Source organism: Megalops cyprinoides, chromosome 4 (genome assembly GCF_013368585.1).
Source record: "Megalops cyprinoides isolate fMegCyp1 chromosome 4, fMegCyp1.pri, whole genome shotgun sequence".
Taxonomy (NCBI): Eukaryota; Metazoa; Chordata; class Actinopteri; order Elopiformes; family Megalopidae; genus Megalops; species Megalops cyprinoides.
Window position 1 is genome coordinate 18,685,889 of NC_050586.1, and position 16,486 is coordinate 18,702,374.

Below are 16,486 nucleotides of genomic sequence, written 5' to 3' on the forward strand. Positions count from 1 at the left end.
ACACTGACATTTCTAAAGGTTGCCCCACGTTGGTGCGATGCTGCCGCCTAGCACCACAGGGCAGGGTGACATACAGGCAGCCTGGGAGATACAGGCTTTAAAGGCTTGCTGATGATATGGCGTCCAAGACAGAACATTTTCCATTAGGTGGCCTGTGAAGATTAACAGCACTGAATGGGTTATGGGTCAAATCTCTTTCTGACTCTGGTGATTTTAACAGTCCGGGTGACTGGCGATTAGGAGATTTATATTCACCATCACCACCACCATCATCACTGGTCAGAAAAATATGGAGAACCGGGTCAGGCTGTTGACAATGTTGTCACTCTGCATCACTTCCGGCCACGTCAGACATGCTTTTGGTGCTTGTTGGAGCCCAAAAACCACAGTTTCAATTCAACTTCAATCACTGTTTGTAAAAGCTGGAGCATCCAAGGTTCATCATTAAATGTGAGCAGCATTGTTTGCCTGTGGGCTTTTCAGCTAATAAATCCAATATGCTAAATTTTCTCTGTGTGTTGCAGTTCTGGTGTTTGGCAGCCCATGTTGGCTATTACTGTAAGACAGGCTTAACTTTTATTTATTGTGCTATTTGTTTAAAAGCGCTTTTTAATGTTTTGAAACACACATTCTGTTTTTCCTTTTTTGTGGGTTTAATGAGACATGCCATCTCTTGACCACAGAACAAACAGTACTGAGATGTTACACTTAGTTTAAAAATGGGCTTCTCTCCATCTTTGAATATTCTTTATAGAATTCATTCAATCTGACGTTTGCTTTTCTTTCTGGCTGCACACTTCAAATGTGTTTTCCGCAGTGAGCTGGAGTTTGACTGAAATGGTTGCTCATGCACCAGGAAAACAAGACGGAATAAATGATTTCCTTGATTTCAACTTTGTTTCGTATTAAAGCACAGATTGCATGGCTGTCATCTCTATTAAAAAGAGTAGGCAAAGGAACAGGCAAACACATCTTTCCAGAGACACATTCAAATCAGCAGCTGAGATTGAAATGTAATTAAATTTACACATGGATCGGCGTGCCGGCTTCCTTTGGCATTCAAATTAAACGCTGTAAACATTGCGCTCTAAATCATTACTTGTGAGTGTACTAAACACTTTTTTCCTGGAGAACAAAGAAAGAGGGAAAGGAGAATAAATTAGCAACTAAACGAGATCATAAAACATGTTCGCAATGTTGCTGTGAAATCATAGCCGGGGATGAAATATCGCAGGCACATGAGTTTTCAGGGCCATGTAACCATGAAGAAACTGCCATGAGTGATTGAACTAATACTGAGAGTAATGAATAAGTTCTGCTGTATTGACATATAACGTGTAACACAGTTAAGGGGCTGTAAATGAATGGTGTCGAAGCAAATGAACTGCATAAAATACTGTAAGTCAATCAGCAGGGCCACAATGCTTGCCATACACAATATACAGCAGTAATACCATTTAATAGAGGGCCAAACGGTGAGTTCAGCTGGAGATGACTAGGAACAGAATGACAACCTACGTGAGCAGTGATATAAACAAGGGGTTAACACCTGAGCGCAGGAATTTATCGAAGGAGCATCCATCTCCTTCTATGTTGAGATGGCAGGCACACACGCGTGCCTTTTTGTCTGACTGAGTCATTACAGGTTTCATATGAGAAGGAGCTTTGGAAGAACAAATAAGGTGGAAAAGCGCGGAGCTGCACAGGAAGCACACTCAAAGACAGCGGAAACTGCTGGAGCAGGTGCTCTGATACTGCTTTTGTCTCACTTTCATGTTTTTTTTTTTTTTGGGGGGGGGGTGCGAATTTGACAATGGCAACAGGAACAAAATTTCACAAGCGAAAAGGTATAATTTTCCCATACAAAACAAACCATACGGGCAGCGTATAATGAATCGCCCCAATGTGTGCATCAAAAAAGCTTTTAAGTCATGTCTCTGTTAGCTGTGTAAGATCCATTAAGGGGCCCACTGAGATTTAGACAAGGCAAATAAATAATCGCGCTTCGCCGCTGTGTAAATGCTGTCCCTGAGTGACACTGGATTTCTCCCACTTGGGTGCACTCACTTGTAGATCAGTCTGTTTAAATCAGACAGATTTCAAGAGACACTTAATCCTCAACTAATGACAGTCAGAGAGACTGTGGCGACATACTGTAACCTTCAGCATCATTATGAGCGCAGTCGGAAATGCACCACATCGACTAACTGCAATACATTGCAATTGTTTACGTACAAACATATTGTTGTGTGCCAAAAATCACTGCCTGAATGCATGTATTTGCAACAGGAGATTCACTGTATGACAGAACAAACCCCTGATAATGGTCTTAGAGCATACATGATAAAGTTTAGGGTAATTTTTTAATTTTTAATTTTTATTTTATTTATTTAACCTTTATTCAACCAGGAAAAAACCCGTTGAGACATAAAGTCTCTTTTGCAAGGGTGAGCTGACAAGAGGACAGCAGAGAACATTAAAACAGTTACATGACATTACATTGCAATTATGACTTTTCAGCATTAAAATATACAGCAACATATCATCAATTAACCAATCCAGACTACAGGAAACATTTACATTCCTCCTGCACAGCATTTTGAAGCAAATATTTAAACTCACTGAGGGGCACTAGTAGGTCTAAATGTAGCATACTGAACACTCTATTCTGCACCATAGGTTGACTCAGTTATTGTTGGTTCAGATCCAGGGTGAGATATTCCAGTTGCACTGTAGCAAGGTACAGCACCTGAGATATTTCAGTTAAATTTAAGCTGTGGGGGTACAAATATGTGAATATGTTTATAACCCCCACAGGGAGTTAAGAGTGGCTTGGTGAAGAGTCTGTGAAGCAAATAGTGTACAGTAATTCTCATTGTATAATGAAGGTAACATGTTTTTTTAAGTGCGTTTAAAAAGATGGTGTTTATTCTTCTTGCCCCTTGTTCTCTTTGTCCTCTTATTTTAGTTTTTTCAATGGTTTGTGGCTATCTTTCAGTTTTGCCAGTTTGTTAAATGAAATCACTGACAGAAAGAAGGGTTATTTTCAGGCTGTATTTTTCCAGTACTAGTGAAAAACGGTTAATTGTCAAGTGTTACACTAAAGACACCAAAATGTATAGGCTATGTGCTGGACAGTTTGTACCTGAGGCTGGAGTACTATGGAACCAAAGGCAGCCACTAGATGGCAATGTGCATCTTCCACATTCTTTGACTTGAGAAATTTAAGGCAAGTCTCATCGCATTCACTCTGAGATGGGTCTCTCACCAGATTCCTTGTTATCATTAATGTATACTTATCAAGACAAAGTATCTGTCAGTATGTGTCTTGAATGTAATCTACAATATATTTCACGTTTGTTTAAGACTCCATGTTACTTACGCGGATATGCTAAATTGATGACATTGTAATTCCATGACAATTTTATCATGGTGCATGGACTACATTTTCTCTGTAAATATGCAACGAAAATACATTTCCCTCTAGTCTTTTCATGCAACATGAATAAAACCTTCCTCAACGGATTTTTTTTTTTTTTTTCACAATTTTCTTTGCTGTCCTATGCAATGCCATGCTGTGCCACATTTATATTCTAGTGGCCAGATTTATCAAGGCCTCCTCATGGATTATAAATAGGTTGCTGACCTTTGAGCAATCAAGCAATTCTTTCGGCATTAATCCTCTCTGGGCTTTGTGGCTCTTAACCTTCTCTGGTGGAAAATATATCACCGTGGTGGGTTTGCATGGGTGCGGATGCGTGGTAATAAACCCCTCAGTGTGTGACAGTATCAGCATGTGGGATGACAGCAGTCAGAGAGGGGAACATCTTCCAGAAGGGGGAAAAGAGCTACGTCAGCCGATCTCAGGGGAGAGGGACAAGAAAAAGACAATCAGAGAGGTGAGCCAGGAAGCGCAACGAGCGTTGTAGCCATCATACAATGTTTCCCCTGGGGAAACAGAGCTAAACGCTGTGTGCGGTGTGGATGAGATTACAGGACCCACCCAGGTTAGATGATGAATGAAATTCAACATCAAACTCCAGGCAGAGAACTGTCCACCGTAATCCCCCTCCTGTTTTGCTTCCTAATGAAACTTGAGCAAGCACAATCTGGAGCAACCCATCCAAATTATGGATGTTGTTATGAATAAATTGAAGGCTGTCAGGGGTCATCAGGAAAGATGAAGATGGAATGGAGGAATGGTGGGGGGGGGGGTGATGGTGGGGGGGGGGGGGGGGGGTTGAGTGTAACCATGGAATTTATGGCATGGAAAGACCATTTCGTTGGGGGAGGAATTAACGAGACTCATGCGGGAAGCCCTGGGAGGGGTTCCGTCGGCCACACTTGACGGGGAATGGGAGATGACAGTCGCAGGGGTGGGTGGAGCTATGCTGTGGTGAGGGGTTCACTGGGAGGGAGCACGCTCCAGCGCGGCTTGATGTAAGTGTGCGTGCGCCGTTGTGACAGGGCATATGTCGCGCATTGCCCCGGCGGTGGGGACATGATGTCACCAGCTGCCCGGTCACGTGGCCTGAGAGGGACCCCTCCCACAGAGAGAGAAGCGTGGCACAGTTGGGACACAAGGGGAGCAGGTTGTGGCCCAGGGACAAGGGAGAATGAAGGTCGAACCCCTGTGCACACCTTGCAGTTTTGTTGCTTTCCCTTTTTGGAATAACTTTTGAATGGCCATAACCTGCTCAGTCTGCGCATGAGAGGACAAAACGAGGGGGTAGATTTACATGCCCACAAATGCAAGGGTATTACAGTATTTGTTTTGCAAACCATATCTTTGGACTCCTCAGATATTTAAGGAAGAACACTTTCACTGATAAAGAACAGAAATACAGTAGAACCACTTGGAGGGGAACCATTTTCTCAAAGAACATTTGCCTAAGATATAAAACCATTACATTTTCATCGCAAGAATAATTCAATAATGCAAATAACAGGGGACTAATATGCATGTTTATGTAGTAATGCAATAGACACATAATGTGTATAACTAAATAATTAAATATTAGAGAGCAATTGCTGACGTGCTGGTCTAAAAGCCAGGAACAGATAGCAAAGACAGGAACCGGTAGTGCTGCTTGATGTGAATATTCAAGACCATGAAACGCAAATCTGAAAATGGCAAGGGATCCCGTGTAAGCCATTACACCCTCCCATCTACAGTGTTCAAAAGAAAGAAGTGGATACTCAAAAAGCACAGCAGGATCATTTCATCTGCAATGCTGATCACAGCCACAGCCTGTCTCCTAAGAAATAAAAACCAGGAAAAGTGATTTGAAAACATGGTGGGATAGCCCAAGCTTACAGAACAGAAGTGTATGTAGAAGATTTGTTTGTGATTGCCAGGTCCACATAAACAGTTTGTTTTCAAATACATAACTTTGAATTCATTTAAAACTGCACGTAGATGCATTTTAGTACTTTAAGGTAACCGCACATGTAAGTCAACTGTTAATTTTTCATTGAAATTAAAGGCCCCTCACTGAACTTTTCTAAGACATTTTTAAACCATGCCCCCCCCCTTCCCCTCACACACACACACACACACACATACACACACCGTATGATTTTCATGTAGAGCCATCCCGGTCACACATGTGTCACTTTATCGTGTTCACAGGACAGTCACAACATTGTCTTCAGTAAAGGCATGTCACAGGACAAACATGCTGCTGGTAAGGGTTAACAAGCTTAACTAGAGCTCAGGCTGAGTCCATCAAAGCTGAGGGAAAGAGGGCTCAGCAGACAGAGAGGGTCTGTTCTTGGAGGCCTCTGTCAGCACCACAGCACAATCCAATCAACATGGGTCCCACAAACCCACACTGCACAACATGGGATTTGTTCTGCCCCCAAAGTCTTGTCTGTTAATGGGTTGAAGTTGGACAATATTCACCTCAGAGCTACGGCCACAGCAGGGGATGACAACGGTTTAGCCTGAAGTTCTTTGAAAGTGATTCCATAAATGACCTATTTTTTTTTAAAACTCTGCTCCAAAATATGCTGAGAATGAGTCAGGCTTGCACAATGACCACGGGGAAAAACTATTGTCCTTTTACAATAATGAACAAATGGACATGCTGATTACATTTTTTATCAGGCGGACACGCAACAAAGTGATTCACCTCAAGAGCGCAATTTCTCACTGAAGCCTCTGTGGAGTAAAAACAGAACAAAGAAAATCACACATCATACAATGGATTTCCACTGTCAAACCCACCCCTCCCTTACACACCACCGCAGCACTAAAATAGCTCCCTCTGTGCTTCCTTTTAATTTGGCTTTCGTTGTTTGATTTTTGACCTCATCCACCCAACAGGAGATAAAAGATGACGAACAATATGACAGGTGCTCGTTTTTAAACCCGGGAAAAGATGGATGGGCACAAACAGCTGTAATTCTGGCGTGTGCAGCAATGCCGCATTCCCAATGGCTGATCTCAATGCCCGAGGGGCTTGCCTGGACCCCGTCGTAGCTCCTTCATGCTTAATTAGATTCTGTTATAAAGACATAAAAGACCACTGGCATCAGGGTTGATCCTCCATTCAACTGTACAAGCTCATCAAAGGACAAGATAACATAACAAAAGATGAAGAACAGGAAGGATGCAGAACAGGAAGAGCTGGAAACTCCTGACATTGTTTCACCGGCTTATCGGAAAAGGAGGAAGTGCCCTGACAGATTCAGATTCAAGGATACTATTTGATACTACATAGGATACTATATACAGGATGCCACAAAAAAGGCAATGGCAAGGCTCTTTGGTGCCAGATTTGTCTGACTGACAGAAAGTTAGGGAAAGCTCACAAAATCCCCAAACTTGAAAGGAACTAGCAGGCAGCAGACTCCTTTGATCAAAGCGCTTATTTTCAGTTGTGGCTTTAAACGTGTAAACTGTTGCAAAATACACCATGCAGATTAGCATCATTTTCCCCGCTGTTTGAGTGCTGTGTAATATGGTGTTAAACCAGCACATAATAACATTTAACTCTCAATCTCCATGCCAATTAAGTTCCCACCCCCCATTTGACCCCGGTTGAAATAATTACCCTGCCATTGCAGCATGCCCCTGTATCCTTCATATGATGGGACTTCGCCCGCATGAGACTGTTGCCCTCTCTGCCCTCTTTTTTGAGATATGCACACAGACCCCATTCCACTCGTGAGCTCTTCTAAAGGCACCATCAGCCTTGAGAGAGAGACAGGATCCATCAGAGATCCATTTACATGTCTTACACTGGCCTAGAATGAATCAGAATCCATCCTCCACATCTATGCTCCTAAATGCCATCTACTCTGAAAGATGGGCTTTCCCATCCAGTTCGCTGTGGTTCAATGACACCCGTGATCCGTAGAGTCCAGCTGCAGTCCATGGATCACCCATTAGTTTCCATTCAACTGAAACACCTGCAGAGTCCTGGTTGAAATATGGATCCTGTAAAGGCCTGGACAGCTGCTGAGGCTGAGCCTCATTTTACAGTATTGGCATTCCTTGTGTACAGTATGACCAATAATAAAGGTGTAGTACTAACAAATGTTTATTTGAGAACCAATCTGTGGTGATGCAGGGAGTTTCAAGACTTGTTTGTTGCTGTAACTTTATCGGCCACTTCAACGAGACTCAATTAAGTCACATCTTAAATAACCGAAGTGCAATGGTTTTGTGCAAGCTGTACGAATAACTGTTTTAAAAATAATAACTCACTTTTGAAATGTGTTTGGAATAAAGGCCTCAACTCCATACTACTATTATACTATTACTATTACTATAACATATCCTCCTTCTGATGTAATAATAATAACAATAATTAACATGCTATCTTGAGTGCAGGAAAGTTTCATTCAATATGTGGTCTGCACAGTATGTGGTCTGTCCCTCACTTCTGCATGCTCAGCTCTACAAAAACAATAACTTAAGTGTTGCAAGAACATGGCCATTACTCTCTGTTTAGTGATACTGTCTAATTAGTCATTAAGACTGTAACAAATATCTAATGATTCTACTCAATTCCTTCAGACTGGGAAGTGGTCACGCAAACAGCATGTAGCACTTGCCTTTGTCTTTGCTCCAGGAAAGCTGCTCTGCACTCTCCAGTCCCCTAATGATTCATTGCCTTTAGAGGCTGTTAAAAACCCTGAGCTCATGGGCCCGGCAATGCCTGCTGGCCATGAAATGAAAGCACAAGGCATCCATCAAGCTCTGATGGAGAAGATATGAATGGAAAGTTTTCATCTTATCTTTTCTTTTTTGCATTTCATATACATTATATTTAGTTTTTTATATGCCTCTGAACACAGCCAGTTTGCCCACTGTCACTCTAAATATTGAAATTGATGCAAGAATCAAGCATATCTGTCAGATCCCAATGACAGGTGACCAAGAGGTATTTGCAGTGAAAGGTGAAGGAATTGTATGGTCCAGAGCACAGGAGCCTCTTAAAATTAAGTGGGAGCGCGTCATTGATGCAGTCATGCAGTTTCAGACGTGCAAAGTCAAATGGAAACTGTCAAGTGCCGAATTAGTCACACATTATAGTACACCACAACAAAATTACATGATAGGTAAGCGATTTAATGCTTTACTTGTATATATTGAATGATTTGTGGTTAGCTAACAAAGAATGTTAAAAAACTGCACATTACAAAAACTGTGAGAAGGTAAAATTTGAAATGCATTTTCTGAGGAAGTAAAGGAGTCAGTCTCTAAAAAGTAAAACCTCAGCAGCGCATAACATAAAGCAAAGAATATCAGCTATATAGTACAAAAACTCATTTATGGTGCTTTTTCTGAGGTGGCATTGTTCACCAGCTTTTCTTCTTTACACATGTTGAAACCAACTTGTATCAGTGGAGTGCCTTCCTGATCGCCTTGTCATTTTGGAGAGAACTATTAATTCAAGTGCCGGCACACTCCTGCCTTCAAACCATCCCGTCCCCTCCATTATGTACCTGAGTGAATAATTCCCCGCAGTCTCAGCTGCGGTGATTTGCCGCGGCAATTTGGTTCTGTTTCACTCGGACATCTCCCAGCAGCCCCCTCTCCTGCACATTCATCAAACTGTCAGTCCCGGTGATGTGTTTATTCGTTTCAGCCGTCGCCCCGCGTTACTGCCTCCTTCCCACTGCTAACTGACAGCCGGGGTCTGGACTTGGAGTCCAGGCCCCAGTCCCCCCCCCCCCCCCCCCAATCAAGGGCCCCACTGCTCCCTAGGGACACACATAAACCAGCCGGTCCCTGGAGATTCCTCAGACTGCTGGTTCAGGTGTGGGGTGGCGACAGGGGCATGAGGGGTTGGGGGGGGTCTCAGTGAAGATGTTGGGGAAGCAGGAGGCCAATATGACAGCCAGAGACTTGATGGACTCTGACATTTAGTCCCCGACACTTCCTCTGCACCCATCACTTTGAGTGGATGGTTCCCCGTGGCTCTGTCACTGCATGAGAGATCTGCACACACTACCATTGTTGTCCAGACTCAGGTTAACCTGATTTGGGCTGAATATAATTTTCAGTACTATAATACTATTCTGTGTACTATAGCAATGCTGTGTATGTTTCATTTTCATCCAGTGTAATTTTGTCCCTGAAACATGTGGTTTTTCAAGGTGCTGCTGTACTACACATTATATTATATATTACATTACTAACATACACTCCTACAATGTTGATTAGAGACATGTAATGAAATATAAAATTGTTATGAAAAGGGAGTGGATGGAGAAAACTGAGAACATGTCCACTTCAGGTGTGAAATGGCGTAGCCAATACAGCAATTATGGAATATTGGCTGAGACTGTGTGCCACAAGTTTTAGTGCATATATTCAAGCTTTTCAGCGCAAGCTTGACACCTAAGCCCATCGATCTTTGCCACTTATATTCTTTCATCTGGCTTTGTTGCTGAAGATATAACCAGGGAAACATACATTTGGGTGGTACCAAAAAGTTATGCTTTGAACTTTTAGCAAAATAAACAGAGTCAAAGGAATTCTGAGACGCTTAAAATGAACCCTGGGAAGTTCTTTTTAACTTGTCAGGTCAGAGTCAGCACTGGTTGATTTGCTTCAGAAGAGTATCCTGAAAATACTCCTGAATATAAATAGAATCAATCTGGTGATTGTAGATACATCTGTAGAATATGGCAATAAGTATATCTGGAGATTCTTTCAAATGAATCCACATAATAATAAGTACATTTACTGGAAGTATACTTTGTAGTAGACTTTGTAGTGAAGTATGTGAGACAGTGGCAAGTGCTATAATTGTTCCATTATCTCTGAATGAACACAGCAAGCACAAGTTGCAAGCAATTAACGCTGAAATGTGCATGGTCCATTTAATGTACACGCATAATGCAGGGAAAGATCTACTAATATTCATACAGTCCATGAACACATTTGTTCTAATTGTACCTAAGTCTAAAACAAATGCAAAATAAAAGCATGAGAAAACTTTCATGCATCTCGACCCTATGTCTTCATCAGAAAAATACAGGGGATCTGCAGAAATATTATCTAAGATTGACCCAGATCTACAAGCAGAATTGACTTGCAAAAAAGAGGGCCTTCATTTTAATGGAATTTCTGTCAGCTTCATAGATCTATCAATTACTCTGTGTGTCTGAACTGATGACTTCAGTGCATTTTTCATCAAGCTCTCCATATATACATGATTATTTAGGCACTCTATGAGCTGAAAGTTATGGAAAAAGATTTGAACAATGCACTGTGAGCATACCACAAAAAAGTCTTAATTTGTTAACAGAAGTGTTTAAGTATACCTAACTGAAAAGCAGCTGTTAGTCTGGGGCATTATAAACTTTTTTTTGTGGTCTAAACACAATAGGTCAACAGGACCATGTCAGTGAGGTCCAATGTGCAGCCAAACTATGTGACCAAAACTGTAAAACACACCCATTCATGTTAACCTTACAGCAAAAAAGGCAGCCAAACAGGAAATGAAGAAACAGTTTGTGAAATTCTATGTAAAACAAATGCCTGAAATTCCTAGACTGAGAATTCTTTTTGTGTGTTTCACACATGTGGAAAACAAAATTTGTTATCGATAGGAATTTGGTGGAGAGTTCTCCATTTTGTTTCACCAGAAATCAGTCATACATTCACTCTTAAAGGATGTACCCATTTGAACCATTTTGGTAAATCATGCTTAATGAATTAATGCACGGATCACAATAATTAATGTCACTCGGAATCAGCAACAAAAAATAAGTTCTTTGCTTGTGAAATATTTCTTTGAAGGATATTTTGAACCTGGCCAGTGTGCTTGCAATAACTGCCTCTGCGTTGTATTAATCATGTATCTTCCCTTGTACTTCTTTACAAGGCCATCAGAGAGCCCTGGGTGGGCTGGTATGACGATTCCTCGCCTCTTAATATCTTAATTCCAGCTAATTAAGGAGTTTGAGAGTTTCAAACCATTGAGCCCACTGCCTAATTACTCACAGCTATAAAAGGCATTCAGGCTGTTGTTACCCGACGCCTGCAGGAATGATGTCTCATCCTCTCCCTCGCTTGTCAATACGCCTGCCTCTCACTCATCGCCGCAGCTGTCTCCCTCTTCATTCGAGCTTCCTCTGTCTCATCTCTGCTCGATGTTCTGCCCAGCAGTATGGATGGGCTAATTTAGCAGGACCGAATTAGAAGATGGAACGCCTCAGCTGTTTGCCCGAGAGCCATCGCTGTTGTGTGTGAGCTGAGCCGTAATGGATTCACTCTGACTTCTGAATTTGCTTCCATATTAATCTGGCAAACATATTCAGGACTCGCTTTCCCGCATGGGTGGGGGGGCTTGCACCAGCTTCTTTTGTCTCTTGCCCTTCAGCCAAAGGCTGCGGAATGCATGGAGGGCCACAGGGAGGCGATGCGGCCAATTCGTGCTGATTTGAGTCTGACAGCTGATACCTGGGGAGGCCTCTGTGTACTAAACAGAGTCGTTCGCTCCAGGCAAAACACACTCGAGTTTCTCTATGCATTTTTTATTTTTCCTTGCTTTCTGCTGTAATCGCCCACCTACAATAACATACACAGATGCACACACATTCTTTAGGATGGCCCTGCCTGCTGCAAACCTCCATGCAGATCCCATGGGGCTTGAGTAATGTGGGAAAGAGGTAATTAAGCTCTCCCAGCACTGCCAGATACCAGGGTTCTGACACCAGTGATGAATCTGGCTCCTGGGTGCTACTGCTCCAATGGGGTTAGGGGGTTGAATTAGCTTTGGCAGGGAGCTGTCTGTCTCCGCAACCCAGGGGGACCCTCATCGGTGCCCAGGTGGCACAGAGGCAACCGGAACAAGGAGCAGACAGCCCACTGTTTGGTGACGGCAAGAACAGAGACAGTATTCCCAGGAGGAGCTCCTAGTTTTCTTTTGCCCCAGTAGCCACTGGGATCTCTCATGATCACGTTCACTCTTGACTGATATCCAGGTGTGCTCAAACAGGTCAGAATGAATTGAAGCCCACACACCCCCGTGTGACAACAACTACAAAATGTGATGGCGACCCAGTTTTCATTTTGTGTTTGTGGATGAGGAGAAGCTTTTTTACTACATATATATCTACTAAATTGACTGCAATCACAGTCTGCCTAGGCACATGTGAACTTAATTATTTTTGTTCACTATTGTTTTGTTGTTGGTCAAACACAAGGTGGCATACCTGACTGGTGAGAAGCAATGCTTTAGCACAAGGTGGGTTTTTAATAGCACACACAATAAAAGATTCCGCTCTGTATTTTTTTTTTTTTTTTGAGATTCCGCAGTTTACTCATCCTCAAAGCACCTCACTTGCATGTTCACGTTTCGTCTTCTATCACATCCAATCACAGCAGCTGTAACAGCATCACTATGACAACGTTACAGTCTACACTCAAGTCAGATAGCTAGTCAATTTGTCTACCAGTCATTTTGTCATTGGCGTAAGCAAGCTAGTTTACTCCGAAAGAGTAAAAATGGCGTGTTCAGAATTGTCCAATACCAAGAAAACAAAGGTTTATAGTGAAAACCGGGTGTTTAAGACTAAGTGGACTGAATATGTGTTCAAACTCCCCGAGGGAAGCACGAAACCAATGTGCTTAATTTGTAATGAGATGGTGGCTGTTGTGAAGAGTGGCAACGTTAAGTGCCACTATGACACCAAACATGTACATTTCGAACAAAATTATCCCCAGAGCACAGAGGTAAGAACCACAAAACTAAACCAGCTGAAATCATCATATCAAGCTACAAGCAGCATAATAGTTAAATCAGCAACACAGCAGGAGGGGGCAATGGAGTCCTCACTAAGAGTGGCATGGGTCTTGGGTAAGCACAAGAAACCCTTCTCTGATGCTGAAATAATCAAGGAATGTATGAGTGAAGTGATGGATGCCATGCTTGAAGGAAAACAAAAGGATGAAATTATACAGAAAGCCTAATACCAAATACCCTGTTCAGATTCCACTGCAGCAAGACAAATTGGAATACTTAATGAAGATTTGCTTGAACAACTTAGCGCTGTTATAAAAAAAGGCAAAATTGATTTCACTGGCTGTGGATGATCAACAGACAACAAAGACAACGCACAGCTGGTTGTCATTTTTAGATTTTTTGATGAAGAAAAATGAGAATTTTGTAAAGATGTTTTAGGCCTCACAAACCTCCATGGACACACAAGAGGGGAGGACATTTGTGAAGCAATAATGCAGATGCTGAATGACAGAGGGATGGACCTGAAGCATGTTGTGTCCATTGCTACTGATGGAGCTCCATCCATGACTGGGAGAGAGAGGGCATTAGTGCCACGCTTGAAAACTCACCACCCTGACCTGATAGCATGCCACTGCATAATCCACAATCTGGTCTTGGAGAAAGGTACTCAGAAGTCATGACAACAGTGATGAGACTTGTGAACTATTTGAAGAGAAAATGGAGGCTGTTGCATTTCTGACTGATATAACTTCCCATCTCAGTGACCTAAATGTCAAGCTCCAGGGCAGAAGCAGCACAATGTGTGACCTCATGTCAGTAGTCCATGCTTTCCTGAGGAAGCTAGACGTATTCAAATGTGACATACAGGAGGGCCTGCTTCGCTTCCCAGAACAAACCAAAGGGAAACATCACCATCATAATCATGTTGAATTCCTGGAGAAACTGATTGTAAATTTCAAAACTCGCTTTGAAGACCTCTCCCTGGGAAAACAAGTTCTACTGTTCCTTGAAAATCCGTTTCTAGTCAGAAATGTTGCAGAATTCTCAATGGAAGCAGGGGAATATCTGCCCATGGGCTAGTGCTGCTTGTCTGCAAACTGAGCTGATTGAGCTCCAAGAAAACCTTGCTTGGCAGGAAGCTCGCTGTGACCCTGTCACTCTCTGGACTAAGATGGTTACTGTAGCAAGTGCTCCTCTCCTGCAGAAGATGGCCCTTCAGACTCTTACCATGTTTCCCTCAACGTACTGTTGTGAATCAGCATTTTCAACTATGAACATGGTGAAGAACTCATACAGCAGCAGTCTCACTAATGAACACTTACATCAGTGTCTCCGCCTGGCCTTCACATCTTTTGTGCTCACGTTTAAACAATTTCTTGCAGAAAAAAGTTGTCACTTCTCCTATTAAAACTACATCACTTTTTGTACATAGTTTGGGAGTTTTTGTTTTTGTACATAGTTCTGTACTTGGTTGGTTTGCTTGATTCTCTGAACCGTCGACTCAGTGGAAATTTGGTAAGTGGACCTTTAAGACTTATATTTGAGTACTCTTGCTTTAGCAGCTGCTGTAAGGGGAGCCTCAAATCACCCTTGCGGTGTAGCAAGTACATAAGGCACTTACTGTAGTCCCAGATACAATATAACCATAATGCACTTTGCCCTTAACTTACAGAATTTAAAGTAAAAGAAAGCCTGGAGTTGATATATAAAGTGTCCTTCTGAGGATATCCATCTTTGGAATGTTTTTGGCATTCATGCATCAGCCTTCCACTTTTGACCACCACAGCATTTTGTCTCCAAATACCTAGATGCTTCAGTAATGAGAGACAGTTCAGATGTCTGGTGGTTGCCATGACTGCCATCAAACAGCACAATGTCATTTTTTCCATTTTCCATTTGCCGAAATGAATATCAAGACAAAACAAATATAAAACAAAGGAGGCATCTAATAAACACTGTCATTTGATCTTGCTGTAATGTGCTAGCTAGCTAGCTATTAAATTAATAATAAAAAATTAATAGCTAACTAGCTAGCTAGCTATTAAATTAATAATAAAAAAACAATAATCATAACTTCCCCTACTTGAATATTTTCACAGTAGCCCTCCTCTGCAGCAAAAGGTGTCATTAGTCTGAAGTTTTACTTTCATTCATTCGTGCTTACACCCCATATGCTTTCAATATCATTAGTATGCAGCAAATTGGATACTGCAATACTCACTGTTATAATATTTTTTCCTTTCTGCCTTAAAAATATCGTTGTTCTGGGTTAATCATAGTCATATTAATAGACAAGTGCTTTTGTCATGAAATATTAATGCCTTAGACATTTAAACTACCGTTGGGAGATATTATTCCTGTCTACCTGTCCATAAAAATGTTTTTTATTGTTATTTTATCAAATAGTGCAAGCTCTATGAAGGAGACATGGTATCACCACCTCAGCATCAGAGTTTAAAGAATAATGTACAGTAGCATTAAATCACTGGAGGAGATCAGAATTTTTAAGTACATTCTCATGATTTTTTCAGATAAGAGATGAAACAGGCTTTGATTGGAGCACAGATGAGTTGAATCCCCATCTTCAAAAGCATCCCAGCTCAATCAATGCCCACAACAGGTTCACAAATACAGTACGTGCTTGACATATGATATTATAACCTCAGTAAGTTTTTTAGGAATCATTAGGTTAGATTTAAGTTATCTATTTTTTAACAGTGTTTTTTTTTTCATTCAACAGAAGGCTTTAACATTTATCCTGGTTTTTGTTGTTTCAGTTCATTCCTGACAAAGAGAAGAAAAAAAGGACAAATGTATAAAAGTCCAAGTGATGATGAATTTAAAAACCATGCTGAGGTGGCTTTTTTTTATATGCATGTGTTTCATCTTGTATATCTTGGCCCCCCAGCCCGTGAACAGTAGCATCACTTGTGTGGAATGCTAGGCCAAAATGTTTCTGCCCTGAGAGCACTAAGAGACATGGGGTCTTGGAGAGCTGCTGTTTACTGCTGTGTTTTGGAGATAACCTCCGCCTGCAATAGTGGCTGACTGCACCACAGAAAAAAAAAAAGTATTGGCATGCGTCACATTCTGTTCAGCACTCGGTCTAATCCCTTCCTGCCAGAGGGGAGAGCTTCAATGTGCCCATTGTTAGCGTGCAGGTCCAGGTCTACTCCCAGCCGCTCCACAACGGGAGGCCTGTAGCTGTGACAGGTAAGCTGTAAAAAGCATGCTTCCCATTTGTAACTGAGCCTCCTGTTGGTATGCTTGTCTCA